The sequence below is a fragment of the Pezoporus flaviventris genome, unplaced genomic scaffold, assembly GCF_033815535.1.
Source record: "Pezoporus flaviventris isolate CSIRO_AGI_PZ_B2104156 unplaced genomic scaffold, CSIRO_AGI_Pfla_v1 ptg000127l, whole genome shotgun sequence".
In the NCBI taxonomy this organism is placed as follows: Eukaryota; Metazoa; Chordata; class Aves; order Psittaciformes; family Psittacidae; genus Pezoporus; species Pezoporus flaviventris.
In genome coordinates, this window is record NW_026892675.1 from 1,997,277 (window position 1) to 2,014,481 (window position 17,205).

A 17,205-nucleotide genomic window follows, 5' to 3' on the forward strand; every position below is an offset into this window, starting at 1 on the left:
TACCCCAAAACCAGCCCAAAACAACCAAAGTACCCAAAAACCAGCCCAAAACAGCCCAAAATACCCCCAAAGCCAGCCCCAAATCCCCCAAACCACCCCAAAACAGCCAAAATACCCCCAAATCAGCCCAAAATACCCCAAAACCAGCTCAAAACACCCCAAAATACCCCCTAAATAGCCCAACAGCCAAAATACCCCAAAATCGGCCCAAAACACCCCCAAATACCCCCAAACCAGCCCAAAACACTCCGAAGCACCCCTACAACATCCCGAAACACCTCCAAACCAGCCCAAAATACCTGCAAAACAGCCCAAAACACCCCAAAACATCTCAAAACACCCAGAAAGCCGTCTCAAACATCCCAAACCCAACCCAAACCACCCCAAAACACCCCCGAAACAGCTCAAAACACCCCAAAACCAGCCCAAACCCCCTCCACAACAGGTTAACACCCCCAAAACACCATGAAACAACCCCAAACTCCCTCAAAACACCATGAATCACCCCAAAACACCCCTAAAAGAGCCCAAACCACCCAAAGCAGCCCAAAGCACTCTGAAAACCAGGCCAAAACAGCCCCTGTCCTGGGTTCAGCAGTAGCAGTCATGTTTTTTCCTTTGTGTTAACTGGTGCAGTGCTGTGTTTTGACTTCTAGTTTGAGAACAGTGTTGGTGAAGCCGATGTTGTCGGTTGTTGCTAAGTGATGTTTACCCTGACCAAGGACTCTGTGAGGCTCATGCTCTGCCAGGGAGGAGGGGAAGCCGTGAGGAAGCAGAGACGGGGCGCCTGACCCGGGCTAGCCGGGGAGGTATTCCATACCACAGCACGTCATGCCCGGGGTGGGGGGTAACTGGGAGTTACCCGGAAGGACAGGAGCTTCCGGGTGGAACTCGTTTTCTTGGCCGGTGGTATCGTATTCTCTTCCCTTGTTATTTTCCCTTATCATTGTTTTAGCTGATAGTAGCGGTGGTGATTTGTTGCTGGACTGTTCTTGTCTCAACCCGTAGGAGTTGCACTCTCTCGATCCTCCTCCCCGTTCCTCCGGGAGCGGGGAAGGGGAGAGCCCCGGTGCGGGGGGGGGGGGGAGACGGACACGGACCTTGATTGTTGTCAGCTCGGCACCACTCACTGGGAGTGAGTGAACAAGTTACCTGACTGGGTTTAAACCACGACAGTTCTTTTTGGCGCCCAACGTGGGGCACGAGGGGTTGAGATAAGAACAGATCTGACTGGATTGATAGTCACTCGTCACAATGCTGATTTATTGGCTCTCAAGGTTTTTCCTCTTGATCTCACAGTTTCAGTATACCATATCTTACGTCCATCCGGTATTGGCTGTATTAGTGTTTTTCAAGTGTGGGGCTTGGGCTAAGGTTTTTATCCCATTGTACTTTATGGTAATGACTTGTAATACAATAGAATCATTGATCATGAAACTGATCTGGTTTATGTTCCCAGTGTGGTCACCACCTTTATACTTTGGGAGGTATATGATGGAGGTGCTTAGCAATTACACATCTTTTTTCTCCTTCTCAGGTGCTCAACCTGTGAAGGAGACATCCTTTTACCCTCCTAGTCGTCCCCCCAGACCATTTACATTTGAGAGTTTTGAATTTTTTGAATGGCCTTTTAATGCTGTTGAGACTTGTTCGCTGATGGTGATGGGAATCACCATGCTAACACGCATACAGAGTGTGTTTTGCCCACTACTGATTTCAAGAGTTAAGCAGATTCAGGTTTGGGTCTTGTCTGGGGTCAAACGACGATGTAGGAGGACCGAGAGATTTTCCCAGAGGCTGGACAGCCATGAGTGGCAGGGTGTGTGGGATAGTATGGGCAAGTATCTAGGTCAGTGGGCCCCTCCAGTACTTTGGAATTTCACTACCGAACAACTGCAAAATCCAGAAGAATTAGTAAAACACTTAAATGAGGTGTGTGGTCATTCTGGCCATACCAGAGATGGACAAATCACGGCAACGTGCTGGGGCTTGGCCTATGCTTACAGGGCCTTGTTCAACACTATCCAGCACCTTCAAAATGAAAAGAATATCGGCGGATTTGAGGGCAAAGCGACAGTCGCTACTCAAACTTTGGCTGCAATGAACTGCGCAGCTACCCCAGTGGCAAGTACAGCAGCTGCTCAAACTTCAACTGCAACAGACAGCGCGGTTACCCCAGCTCCAAGCACGGTAGCTACACCACCCCCAGCAACAAGTACAGTCGCTACTCAAACCACAGTGATAATCACTGCAGCCAAACCAGAGGACCAATTCGTACCAATATCAGTTGCCCCTGTACGCAAGAGAACAAGCAAAAAGGAGGCAAAAAGGGTGAAGCGAGATGAAGAACCAATGAATTCACCACCCGGGCCAGAATCTGATCAGGAGTCATCATCACATGACGAAGAAGAAGAAGAAGAGGTAACTTCTCGACCTCGGACCTCAACCGAGCTGCGGAATATGCGAAAAGATTTTACCCGTCAACCAGGGGAGCACATCATCACCTGGTTACTCCGATGCTGGGACAATGGGGCCGATGGTCACGAACTAGAAGGTAGAGAAGCCAAGCAGCTGGGATCACTTGCTAGAGAAGGGGGAATTGACAAAGCAATTGCAAGAGAGAAAAAGTCCCTCAGCCTTTGGAGGAGGCTCTTGGCAGCTGTGAAAGAAAGGTTTCCGTACAAGGATGATGTTACGAGTCGTTCGGCCAAGTGGACTACTATAGACAAAGGCATCCAGTCTCTGAGGGAATCGGCCATCGTAGAGATGATCTATCACATCAAGCCGAATAACGGGGATACACCTATAGATCCAGATGAATTTGAATGTACACGACCCATGTGGCGAAAACTTACACGGAATGCACCGTCATCATATGCCCATTCATTGGCAACAGTGACCTGGAATGACATAGTACCACTAACAGTGGATGAAATGATTCATAAACTCCGAGAGTTCGAAGACAATCTCACTCCTTCCATCATCTCAGCTGTGAAAAAACTGTCCCAGGACCTCGACAAATTGAGGGACGATCTATCTGATTTATCCAGCTCCTCACGTGTACCAACACACGTCTCGGCTATTAACAAAAGACGTCCTATTATTCAAGAGAGGAGATACAGAAGGTATACGCCACGGGGTACCCTATGGTTTTACCTGCTGGATCACGGAGAAGACATGACAAAGTGGGATGGAAAACCTACTTCAGCTTTGGAGGAACGGGTGAGTGAACTGAAGAGGGGAGCAAGGGCCAAGACTGATCGTCCCATGAGAGCTACAGCTTCAGTCTCTGGTGAGCAGTTTCCCAGATGGAGTGGAAGAGCTGATTTTACTCCAGCTCCTGTGATAACGAAGAATAATCCCTTTCACCACGACTTAAGTGTCCAATGCTGTGACGACCATTAGAGGGGCCCTGCCTCCAGCCAGGTGGAGGTAGGGGACAATTGGATTCACTGGACTGTGTGGGTCAGATGGCCTGGCACATCAGTCCCACAGAAGTATAAGGCTCTAGTAGATACCGGTGCACAGTGTACCCTGATGCCATCAAGCTGTCAAGGGGTGGAACCCATCTATATTTCTGGAGTAACAGGAGGATCCCAAGAGTTGACTGTGCTGGAGGCTGAAATCAGCCTGACTGGGAGGGAGTGGCAAAAGCACCCTATTGTGACTGGTCCAGAGGCTCCATGCATCCTCGGCATAGACTACCTCAAGAGAGGGTACTTCAAAGACCCAAAAGGGTACCGGTGGGCTTTTGGTATTGCTGCTTTGGAGACTGAGGAAATTGAGCAGCTGTCCACCTTGCCTGCTCTCTCAGAAGATCCCTCTGCTGTGGGGTTGCTGAAAGTTGAAGAACAACAAGTGCCAATTGCGACCACAACAGTGCACCGGCGGCAATATCGCACCAACCGAGACTCCCTGATTCCCATCCATCAGCTGATCCGTAGACTGGAGAGTCAGGGGGTGATCAGCAGGACCCGCTCACCCTTCAATAGCCCCATATGGCCAGTGCGAAAGTCTAATGGAGAATGGAGACTAACAGTAGACTATCGTGGCCTGAATGAAGTCACACCACCATTGAGTGCTGCCGTACCGGACATGCTAGAACTTCAGTATGAACTAGAGTCAAAGGCAGCCAAGTGGTATGCCACGATTGATATTGCCAATGCATTTTTCTCCATTCCTTTGGCAGCAGAGTGCAGGCCACAGTTTGCTTTTACTTGGAGGGGTGTCCAGTTCACTTGGAACCGACTGCCCCAGGGGTGGAAACACAGCCCTACCATTTGCCATGGACTGATCCAGACTGCACTGGAACAGGGGCAAGCTCCAGAACACCTGCAATACATTGATGACATTATTGTGTGGGGCGATACAGCGGAAGAAGTCTTTGAGAAAGGGAGGAAAATAATCCAAATCCTGCTGAAAGCCGGTTTTGCCATAAAACGGAGTAAGGTCAAGGGACCTGCACAGGAGATTCAATTTTTGGGAATAAAATGGCAAGATGGACGTAGACAGATCCCCACAGATGTGATCAACAAGATAACAGCAATGTCTCCACCAACTAATAAGAAAGAAACGCAAGCTTTCTTGGGTGCAGTGGGGTTCTGGAGAATGCACATCCCAAATTACAGTTCGATTGTAAGCCCTCTCTATCATGTGACCCGGAAGAAGAATGATTTTAAATGGGGCCCTGAGCAGCAACAAGCCTTTGAGCAAATTAAACACGAGATAGTTCATGCAGTAGCCCTTGGACCAGTCCGGACCGGGCCAGATGTAAAAAATGTGCTGTACACTGCAGCTGGGGAGAACGGTCCTACCTGGAGCCTCTGGCAGAAAGCTCCAGGGGAGACTCGAGGTCGACCCCTCGGCTTTTGGAGTCGGGGATATAAAGGATCTGAGGCCAGCTATACCCCAACTGAGAAAGAGATACTGGTAGCCTATGAAGGGGTTCGAGCTGCTTCGGAAGTGATTGGCACTGAAGCACAGCTCCTCCTGGCACCCCGGCTGCCCGTGCTGGGCTGGATGTTCAAAGGCAGGGTCTCCTCTACACATCATGCAACTGATGCTACATGGAGTAAATGGGCTGCACTAATTACACAACGAACTCGAATAGGAAATCCCAGTCGTCCAGGCATTCTAGAAGTCATCATGGACTGGCCAGAGGGCAAAGATTTCGGAATGTCACCAGAGGAGGAGGTGGTGCGTGCTGAAGAGGCCCCACCATATAATAAACTGTCAGAAAGTGAAAAGCAGTATGCCTTGTTTACTGATGGCTCTTGCCGTATTGTGGGAAAGCATCGGAGATGGAAGGCAGCTGTATGGAGTCCTGGACGACAAGTTGCAGAAACTGCTGAAGGAGAGGGTGAATCGAGTCAATTTGCCGAGGTGAAAGCCATCCAGCTGGCCCTGGACATTGCTGAACGAGAAAAGTGGCCAGTACTTTATCTCTATACTGACTCATGGATGGTGGCAAATGCCCTGTGGGGGTGGTTGAAGCAATGGAAGCAGAGCAACTGGCAACGCAGAGGTAAACCCATCTGGGCTGCTGCACTGTGGAAAGATATTGCTGCCCGGGTGCAGAACCTGGTGGTGAAGGTACGTCATGTAGATGCCCATGTACCCAAGAGTCGGGCCACTGAGGAACACCAGAACAACCAACAAGTGGATAAAGCGGCTAAGATTGAAGTGGCTCAGATGGACTTAGATTGGCAACATAAAGGTGAATTATTTTTGGCCCGGTGGGCCCATGACACTTCAGGCCATCAGGGCAGAGATGCAACATATAGATGGGCCCGTGACCGAGGGGTGGACTTAACAATGGACACTATTGCCCAGGTTATTCATGAGTGTGAAACGTGTGCTGCAATTAAACAAGCCAAGCGGTTAAAGCCTCTTTGGTATGGAGGACGATGGTTGAAGTATAAATATGGGGAGGCCTGGCAGATTGACTATATCACACTGCCACCAACCCGCCAAGGCAAGCGCCATGTGCTTACCGTGGTGGAAGGAACCACTGGGTGGCTGGAAACATACGCTGTGCCCCATGCCACTGCCCGGAACACTATCCTGGGCCTTGAGAAACAGATTTTGTGGCGACACGGCACCCCAGAGAGAATTGAGTCAGACAATGGGACTCATTTCCGAAATAACCTTATAGATATTTGGGCCAAAGAGCATGGCATTGAGTGGGTATATCACATCCCCTACCATGCACCAGCCTCTGGGAAAATCGAACGGTACAATGGGCTGTTAAAAACTACACTGAGAGCGATGGGTGGGGGAACTTTCAAGCATTGGGATACACATTTACCAAAGGCCACCTGGTTGGTCAACACCAGAGGATCTGCCAACAGGGCTGGCCCAGCCCAGTCAGAACTTTTACATATTGTAGAGGGGGACAAAGTTCCCGTGGTGCATATGAAGAATTTGCTGGGGAAGACAGTCTGGGTTATTCCTGCTTCAGGTAAAGGCAAACCCACTCGTGGGATTGCTTTTGCTCAGGGACCTGGATATACTTGGTAGGTAATGCGGGAAGATGGGGAAGTCCGATGTATACCTCAAGGGGATTTGATTTTAGGGGAAAACAGCCAGTGAACTCAATTGTATGCTGTTGCCTGCTGTGTAATGCTTTTATAGCCCATCAACTAGATGTCTCCAGGTCACCAGCGACTGGCCCTGACTTCCCTCCAGCCATCATCCCAACAGAGAATGAACTTGGAACATCATGGACCGAATGGACTCGGCAGCATTATAGGGATTGGTCCATGCACTAAGAAAATGATTTTTTCCTCTTGGTCTGTATGTATATGGATGTATATATGTGGGAGAGCGATGGTGTATTGAAAATGTGGGATCTGAGCACGACGTGAATGGTATGGAATAAGGGGTGGATAATGTCCTGGGTTCAGCAGTAGCAGTCATGTTTTTTCCTTTGTGTTAACTAGTGCAGTGCTGTGTTTTGACTTCTAGCTTGAGAACAGTGTTGGTGAAGCCGATGTTTTCGGTTGTTGCTAAGTGATGTTTACCCTGACCAAGGACTCTGTGGGGCTCATGCTCTGCCAGGGAGGAAGGGAAGCTGTGAGGAGGCAGAGACGGGGCGCCTGACCCGGGCTAGCCGGGGAGGTATTCCATACCACAGCACGTCATGCCCGGGGTGGGGGGTAACTGGGAGTTACCCGGAAGGACAGGAGCTTCCGGGTGGAACTCGTTTTCTTGGCCGGTGGTATCGTATTCTGTTCCCTTGTTATTTTCCCTTATCATTGTTTTAGCTGATAGTAGCGGTGGTGATTTGTTGCTGGACTGTTCTTGTCTCAACCCGTGGGAGTTGCACTCTCTCGATCTTCCTCCCCGTTCCTCCGGGAGCGGGGAAGGGGAGAGCCCCGGTGCGGGGGGGGGGAGACGGACACGGACCTTGATTGTTGTCAGCTCGGCACCACTCGCTGGGAGTGAGTGAACAAGTTACCTGACTGGGTTTAAACCACGACAATAAGAAGAAGCTGGAATTCACTGAGGTAATGAGAACTGTGGACTGTTGGCAAGCTTTCGAGGTCAAGTTCTCACACCTGTGCTTAACCAATTATATGTTAGTTACAAAGGGTCTTCGAGATATGGATCCAATCATAATATGCCAAATCACTGTAAGTGCATGTAAGAAATACTATATAAGGAGTTACGGCTCTGTAAAAAATGGCTTTTGTCTGATTATATTGATCTCTGAGTCCGTGTGTTTTCTGCGGCACGGAGTTATTGGGGGGGGCCTGGGACCTGTCCCTGCCAGGCAGGAGGCGGCAGGCGGGCACTAGGACCCTGATGCGTGAGGCAGCAGGCGGGCACTAGGACCCTGATTCCGGAGCCATAGGGGGCGGGGCCTGGGACCGGTTCCTGACAGGGAGGAGGCAGCAGGCGGGCACTAGGACCCTGATGCGCGAGGCGTCGGGCTGGCACTAGGACACCGTTGCGGGAGGCAGCGGGCGGGCACTAGGACCCCGATACCGGAGCTATATAGTGCTGAGGGTGCTGGGGGTTCTGTGGGTGCTGGGGTTTCCATAGGTGCTGGGATGACTGGGTGCACTGGAGCTGTTGTGGTTGCTGGCAGTGGTGGGGGTGGTATGGGTGCAATGCATGCTATGGGTGCTGTGGGCTCTATGGGTGGTGGGGGTGCTGTAGTTGCTATAGGTGCTGGGGGTACAGTGGGTGCTGTGGGCTCTGTGGGTGCTGCGGGTTCACAGTATCACAGTATCACAGTATGATAGAGATTGGAAGGGACCTCAAAAGATCATCTAGTCCAATCCCCCTGCCGGAGCAGGAACACCTAGATAAGGTTACACAGGAATGTGTCCAGGCGGGTTTTGAATGTCTCCAGGGAAGGAGACTCCACAACCTCCCTGGGCAGCCTGTTCCAGTGTTCCGTCACCCTCACTGAGAAGAAGTTTCTTCTCAAGTTTAAGTGGAACCTCTTGTGTTCCAGTTTGTACCCATTACCCCTTGTCCTATCCTTGTTTGCCACTGAGTAGTGCCTGGCTCCATCCTCGTGACACTCCCCCTTTATATATTTATAGACACTTATAAGGTCACCCCTCAGTCTCCTCTTCTCCAAACTATAGAGACCCAGCTCCCTCAGTCTTTCCTCATAAGGGAGATGTTCCACTCCCTTAATCATCTTCGTTGCCCTGCGCTGGACTCTCTCCAGCAGCTCCCTGTCCTTCTTGAACTGAGGGGCCCAGAACTGGACACAATACTCCAGATGCGGTCTCACCAGGGCAGAGTAGAGGGGAAGGAGGACCTCTCTCGACCTACTAACCACCCCCCTTCTAATACACCCCAGGATGCCATTGGCCTTCTTGGCCACAAGGGCACAGTGTTGGCTCATGGTCATCCTGTCGTCCACTAGGACCCCCAGGTCCCTCTCCCCTACACTGCTCTCTAACAGGTCGTTCCCCAACCTGTACTGGAACCTGGGTTTGTTCCTGCCCAGATGCAGGACTCTACACTTTCCTTTGTTATACTTCATCAAGTTACTCCCTGCCCAACTCTCCAGCCTGTCCAGGTCTCTCTGGATGGCAGCACAGCCTTCTGGCGTGTCAGCCACTCCTCCCAGCTTAGTGTCATCAGCAAACTTGCTGATAGTACACTCAATTCCCTCATCTAAATCGTTGATGAATATATTAAATAATACCGGTCCCAGTACTGACCCTTGAGGCACTCCACTAGTTACAGGCCTCCAACTAGACTCCGCCCCATAGACTACAACTCTCTGGCTTCTCTCCTTCAGCCAGTTCGCAGTCCACCTCACTACCTGATCACCCAGACCACACTTCCTCAATTTAGCTGTGAGGATGCTGTGGGAGACTGTGTCAAATGCTTTGCTGAAGTCAAGGTAGACCACATCCACCGCTCTGCCATCATCCATCCACCGTGTTATTTCCTCATAAAAGGCTAAGAGATTGGTCAAACATGATTTCCCCTTGGTGAAGCCATGTTGACTGCCCCTCATAACCCTCTTATCCTTGATATGCCTTAAGATGGCACCAAGGATAAGGTGTTCCATCACTTTCCCAGGGATGGAGGTGAGGCTGACCGGTCTATAGTTACCCGGGTCCTCCTTCTTGCCCTTTTTGAAGACTGGAGTGACATTTGCTTTCCTCCAGTCCTCAGGCACCTCTCCCGTTTCCCAAGACTTGACTCCCATCAGATGAAGCCTATAAGCAAGCACTATAGGTACGTGCTGAGGCAAAGGGGCAGCACCATGGGTCAGCCCCCAGGGAGCTGAGCCTAATCCTGCTGCATCCCCATCCCTGCGTGGCTGGGGCTGCTCCTCCATTAACGGCGTCCATCAATGGATGGGGCTTCCCGTGGCAAAGGGGCTGGAGGCTCCTCCCCTGCCAAGGTCCACCTGGAAATGCACAAGAGCGAGCTCTGGGGCTGCTTGCAGGGATGGATCCATCAAAGCACAGGAAATGCAGGAAGATGCTCAAGTTCTCCTGCTCACATTCCCACCTCAGGGCACCTGAGCTCCCAAAGCTGATTGTGACGTCACCCATGGTTTATGACATCACAAAGCACCGGCGCCTGCGTAACGCAGCCGGGCATAAAAGCAGGGCCGTTGCTGTGCCTCTCCTCTCAAAAAACATTATGTCATATCATATCTTATCATATCGTATCATATTTTATCATAATCTATCATATCTGATCATGTCATACCACACTATACCACACCATCATATCATATATCATATTGTAGCATATCATAGCATATCTTCTCTATCATAGAGTATTATGCTTACTGTACCGTACCGTACCATACCATATTATATAATTTGATTATATTTCATTTCATTTCATTTCCATTTCATGTCCGTCTGGTGTCATTTTGTTTCATTTCATTTCATCCTCCTCATCTCATAGCGTATCTTGCATCATATCATGTAACATATTATGTTTTATCATGTTATATCATGTTACATCATGTTATAGCATCACATCCTATAATTTCATTTCATTTTCATTTCCATTTCTCCATCCCCACTCTTCTCAGCCTGGCTCTCAGCAGCTTCCTTCAAGGGCCTTCCATCACCTGCAGGAGCTCTGCAGATGCAGCACCCTCCACGGGCACCACAGACCCATGGGACCTGATGCCCACCCTACAGCTCTGCCACCCCCGCAGACCCACAGCTTCCGTGTCCTCACGTGAGGGTCCTGGTTCACCTCAGTCCCAGGCACCTGCATCACACCCAACGTTCCCACTCCTCCCAATAGCCCTGGTACCCTTAAAGCATCCCATAACCCATCTGGTACCCAGAAACCCACCATGCCTCAGCCACCTCTATCCATCCCAGTAGCCCTAAGCCACCCCAAAAGTACATGGTACCTCAAAACCCAACCAACCCCAGGCTTCTCCATCCCTTCCAATCCTCATGTTACCCCTAAACTACCCCAAAACTGCATGGTACCCCAAAATCCAATCAACCACAGGCATCTCCATCCCCCCCAACACTGCTGGCACCCCTATATGAGCCCAAACCCCATCTTTATTGAGCCCCATAAGGAAGGGTGCCCACACCCAGCATGTTGGGGTGCAGGGATGCTGCTTTGGGTGACAGCCCCAGTTCATGGCCCTGCAGCAAGTTCTTCCACAGCCTCAGTCTAGAACCCAGGTGGGTCACCATGGCAACAGGTCAAAACGGGGCCCTTTGTGACCTCATTTGTGTCACCCTACTTGAGTGCTTTGCTCAGGGGAGCAGACAGTGACAGGAAAGAGCAGGAGGAAGGAGCCACTGGGTTGCTTCTGAGCTCAAGCCCTGTTACGTTTGGTCCAAGCTTTCCCCTTCGCTATCCTGATCCCTTTCCTGCATCCCTCGGGATAATGGAGAGAGCCCCCAGATCCCCTGGGCAGGCTTGGGAGAGGGATGAGGCTCCGGAGGGGAGCATCTCTTCACTGGAGTCCTGTGAGGAAACCCTGGTCGTGCCATTGAGGACTGGTGAGCATTGGTGTGGGAGCAGGACAAGGGGAGATGGGTTCAGACTGGAACAGGGGAAGTTCCGTTTGGATAGAAGGAAGTTGTTCCCTATGGAGGGGGTGAGGTGCTGGCACAGGGTGGATGCTCCATCCACGGCCAGGTTGGACACAGCCTTGGTGACATCGGATCATAGAGCCATAGAAGGGGTTGGGTTGGAAAACCCAATGGATGATCTGCGGGTCCCTTCCAGCCCAACCCATTCCATGATTCCATGACTTTATGACCAGCACCACTTTCCTTGGACGCTGGTGGGGGGGGGCAGAGCTTCCTCTGCACTCCAAACCTCTCCTCTTCCTCCGTTAGATGCCAGCTGGTTACCCGTGTACGCACTGGAGCGGGACAATGTGGAGCGCATCGAGGCCTTTGTCATCACCCCAGCCACGGTGAGCACGGCCACTGCGATGCTGATGGGTGCTGTTGGGTGCTGTCTTTACCCCTAGCGCTCCAGTACCCCGTCCCCTCTCATACTCCCCGTTTGTGCCTCCATCCTCCCTGGTTTCCAGTCTGAGCATGAAATGGTTGGATTCCTTGAGAGCGTCTGCTCCCTGCTGAGCACCGCCAGGTTCTGCGGCTTGCAACAGGGCCTGGATGTCTTCTGCCACAAGACCCACCTCGCAGAGACCATCCAGGTGAAGGGACCCCCATGGGGATGCTATGGGGCAAAGGCCTCCAGCACCCGGTGAGGGCAGCATTGGTGGACTCCCAGGTCCCTTATCCCCATTGTGCTCTGTAGACACTGCTCCAAGAGCAGCCCATGAGCCAGCTGCGCACGAAGTTGCGGCATCTCACCATGAATGCGATAGCGGAACTGAGGTACCACAACTGCACATCCCTCCTGGGAACCCCACTGCTCCCATCACCAGCATCCAACCGGAGCCATCTTCCCTTTGCAGCTCAGTGCAGTCAGGGCTTGCGGACCAAGGGAGACACATCGTAGAGACCTGCTGCAGGAGGGTCTTCTTCCTGTCTCTGCATGAGGAGTTTTCAGTCCGGGATGCCTACTACTACTACCGAGTAAGGAGCTCCAGGAGCCCGCAGCTCCCTTTGGAGCGCTGGGGCTATGGGATGCCCACAGTTGAAGCCCCGTAGGTACCTGAAGGGCTCTGCTCTGTCCCTGCAGGCACTGCGGTCCATGGATAACATGCTCTGGAGGCTGGTGCTCAACTCTCCTGACCCCAGGGGCGGCGAGGAGCTGCAGAGCATCCTGCAGGTCTGGCCTGTGCAGAGCGGGGTGCACGGGGGCTGCTCCTCACCCATGGGGCCCCCCAGAGCCATGTCCCCCCCCTCCCCTGGGTAACCCAAGGCCCTCCTGGAGCACGGGGGCTGCAGGGAGTGGCGGTCGCTGCCCGCAGAGCTCGGGGCAGGGACACCACATCAGGAGGCTGAGCCCTCCCCGGGATAGGGTCTTTGCTGCCTCCTGGTACCACGGGCTGGGACCAGGCTGCTGGGGCCCATGGACTGGTTCCCTTGCCCTGAACTGTTGCCTAAAGAGGTCTTTAGAGGAGGAATTTGTCTGTTATAAGTATATATATGTATATATAGGTGTATGTATATATATGTATATATATGTGTGTATATATGTATATATGTATTTCTATGCACATATATGTGTAGATATATGTATATTTGTACATACGTGTATATACGTATATGTGTATATATGTGTATATAAATGTATATATGTATATATATTTGTATCTACTTATATATTTGGATATATTTATATCTATTTATATCTATTTCTATTTCTATATAGCTATCTACAATTAATATTGAAAAATTAATAATAGCAATATTGATGAATAGCGATATTATTATTTAGATATATCTATATTAATATTACTATATTAATACTGATATTAATATTACTATATATGTTTATAAGTAGACATTTGTATTGTTTAATATTTATATTAGTATTTTCGTTTCTACTCATATTAATATCTATATTTATATCTAACCCTATATTTATTTATATGTGTTAATGTTTGTATTTATATTTATGTGCATATCTATATTTTGATATTCCTATATTCATATTTATGTTTATATTTATATGAATATTTATATATCTATATCTATGTTCATAATTATAATTCTATGATATTTATACTTACCCTATATCTATGTAGCTCTATGGCTCTATTCCTATTCCTATTCAGCTCTATGGCTCTATTCCTATTCACATGCATTTACACGTACACTGTAATCGGAGAAGCACAGAGCGGGCTGGGTTGGAAAGGACCCAACGCCCCTGCAGCCCCAGGGCAGGGGCAGTGCTGAGGCACTGATTTTCACCGCCAGCTCCAGCCCAGCCCTGGAAGCGGGGCCGTGCCTTGGTCCTTGCAGCCGGGGCATCACCCACAGCGGGAGGACCAAGCCCTCACCCCCTGCATCCCTTCCCGTGCCGCTGCCTCCATCCCTGCCCGCCCCGCGGTGATGCTCAGCGGGAGCTGCAATGGAAGCGGGGCAAGTCCAGCCCCTGCCGCAGCTCCGGGGCTCACCTGCGGCTTCTCCCCCTGCCCAGGTCCTGCTGCGCTTCAGCGGCTCCCGAAGCCCCGCCGTGAGGGAGACGGCCCTGGGCAGGATCGCGGCCCTGACCCAGCTGCTGCTGCACCACCGCAAGCGCTGGGTAAGGACCCGGCAGGACCGAGGTGGCCGAGAGCGACCCGTGCACGGGGAGACGGGGACCTGCAGAGCATCCTGAGTCTGCCTGCTCCTGTTCCTGCCCGTGCCCCTGCTCCTCCTCCTGCTCCTGCTCCTGCCCCTGCTCCTCCTCCTGCTCGTGCCCCTGCTCCTCCTCCTGCTCCTGCTCCTCCTCCTGCTCCTGCCCCTGCTCCTGCCCCTGCTCCTGCTCCTGCCAGTCCCCCTGCTCCTCCTCTTGCTCCTGCTCCTTTCTTCTTCTCCTTCTCCTCCTTTTCCTTTCTTCTTCTTTCTTCTTTCATTCTCCTTCAGGTTCTTCTGGTCTTTTTCCTTGTTTTGCCTTCTCCTCCTCCTTCTCCATTCTTCTTTCTTCTTTTGTTGTCCTTCAAGTTCTTTTTCTGGTCCTTCTCATTCTCCTCCTTCTTTTCCTCCTTCTCCTTCTCCTCCATCTCCTTCTCCTCCTTCTCTTTCTTTCTCCTCATCGTTCTCCTTCTCTTTCTCCTTCTCCTCCTTCCCCTTCTCTTCTTTCTCCTCCTTCAGTTCTTCTTCTCCTCCTTCTCCTCCTCCTTCTCCTCCTCTTTCTCCTTTCTTTCTTCCTCATTCTTTGGGTTCTTCACCTTTTGTTCCTGCTCTTTCTCCCTCCCCAGAAGCTGCACGTGACCTGGAGGAGACACTTCAGCTCCTTCCCCTCAGCGCAGCTCCCAGTCCCACTCCTGGGCCATCTCCTGGGCCACCTCCTCCTCTTCTGCTTTGCTGAGGACAGGACAAGCTCCCCAGCCCTGGATGCTCTTTGCAGCCTCCATCAGTACCTCCTGGAGCAGGAAGGTATCAGAGGTCATGATGGGCTCCCCCAACTCCTCCCATTGGCTCCCCTGTGTCCCATTGACTCCCCTGTGTCCCACTGACTCCCCTGTGTCCCATTGACTCCCCTGTGTCCCATTGACTCCCCTGAATCCCATTGACTCTCCTGTGTCTCATTCACTCTCCTGTCTCATTCACTCTCCTGTATCCCATTGACTCCCCTGTGTCCCACTGACTCCCCTGTGTCCCATTGACTCCCCTGTATCCCATTGACTCTCCTGTCTCATTCACTCTCCTGTATCCCATTGGCTCTCCTGTGTCCCATTGACTCTTGCGTATCCCATTGACTCTGCCATATCCCATTGGTTCTCCTGTACTGCATACACTCTCCTGTGTCCCATTGACTCTGCTGTGTCCCATTGGTTCTCCTGTACCCCATTCATTCTCTGGTACCCCATTCGCTCTTCTGTGTCCCATTGACTCTCCTGTGTCCCACTGACTCTCCTGCATCCCATTGACTCTCCTATGTCCCATTGACTCTCCTATGTCCCATTGACCCTGCCGTACCCCACTGAATCTCCTGTGTCCCGTTGACGCTCCCATCTCCCACTGGCTCTCTTCTACTCCATTCACTCTCCTGTGTCCCATTGACTCTCCCGTATCCCACTGGCTCTCCTGTACCCCATTCACTCTCCTGTGTCCCATTGACTCCCCTATATCCCATTGACTCTCCTGTGTCCCCCTTGCTCTTCAGAAAGGCCAAAGCCAGAGCATGAAGTGGAAGAGCTCAGATGGGATGAAGAAACCAGCCCCCGAGACCTCACCATGGTAATGGAGCTTCCCCCATTGCTTGACCCTTTGGTGGGATGCTTCCCCAAGCACGGGCAACGCCGCTCCCATGCTCCCAACCTTCCTCCCATAGAGGTTTGCAGGCTCCCTTTATCCATGGGAGAGGACGGACGTGGTCTGCGTGGTCATCGAGGCCATGAAGGACTCGAGCATCTTCGACAGGAGGGTGGCAGAGGACATCCTGGAGCTGGTCATGAGCGACCTCGACTTCTGGCTGGCGGAGGTGGGTGCCCCATGGCTGTGTGCCCATCCCCTTCGGTCCTTCCTCCTCCATCCTAAACCTAGGAGGGGTCTTGGGTACCAAGAAGGAGCAGAGAGGGGTGGGGAAACCGGTCCCAGCACCATCCTCACCCGTGCTCCCGTTTCCAGATGCCCATCGTTGTGAGGAGCATCCGTGATTGCCTGCGGATTAGCAACAGGAAAGCAACGTGGGACAGGATGGACATGCTCCTCACCCTGATGGCCATCAAGCACCCGAGGGCATTGACCATCAGCATGGTCCTCAACGTGCCCTTGAGATACAGGTACCATCCTTGAGGGCTTGGTCCCTATGGCCACCAGACCCAAGGACCCACGGCAATGGATGATCTTAAGGCCCTTTCTATGATGCTGAAGAGCGGGTCCCTGCATCCCACCCCATGGCACTGGAGTTTTAATTGGATGATCTTAAGGCCCTTTCCATGATGCTATGACATCCCTGAGGAGCGGGTCCCTGCATCCCACCTCATGGGGAGCACCACCACTAACCCCCATATGGCATCCCATGGGATGCAGGGACCACGCTGACTCAGCACTCTGCCTTCCAGCGCTGATGTGCACATGTGGATCGTGACCATATCCAGGACTTTGGAGGTTCTACGGGAGCTGCTGGGGATGCCCCAGGACATCCGGGACACCTCCATCCCCAACTTGGTTGTGAGTCCCAAAGGGCCCTGAGGAGTCCCAGGAGACCTGCAGGCTCGGTGGGGTCTCAATGCCTGTGTTTGCCTTAGACCATGGCCTCCGCTACTGGTGGTGCTGAGGGAGCTGAGGACCCCCAGAACCTGGTGACTGCGTTTGTGCTGCTGGAAAGACTCTTGGAGCTGTCGAAGAAACCTTTCTTGGTGAGGGGGCATGGCCATGGGGCAGGACATGGGCATGGGGCAGGGCACGGCCACAGAGAGCCCTCTTGGCCATGGGGCAGGGCATGGCCATAGGGACCCCTCTTGGCCATGACCTTGGTGACCATAGCCCTGGGTCAAGGCGTCCCCACAAGGAGCCCCCACCTCTTCCTGCAGGCATTGAAACTGCAGAAGCTCCTGCCCCACATCGTGTGCCGGCTCCGGGATGCTGAGGACGAGCTCAGGATAAAGGCCCTGATGATCATATGGAATGTGATGGGTCAACTCCCGAGTGAGGA

General features: G+C 51.9%; 1 long non-coding RNA gene across 1 annotated transcript in view; it reads right to left on the minus strand.

Moving 5' to 3' along the window:
- The window catches only part of LOC133282519 (uncharacterized), a 368,140-nt gene that overhangs the window by 304,282 nt on the left and 46,653 nt on the right, over positions 1–17,205 (minus strand). Inside the window, exon 2 of the long non-coding RNA XR_009747652.1 lies at positions 10,741–10,808. This is a non-coding gene — a long non-coding RNA (uncharacterized LOC133282519). The remainder of the gene's footprint in view (positions 1–10,740; positions 10,809–17,205) is intronic.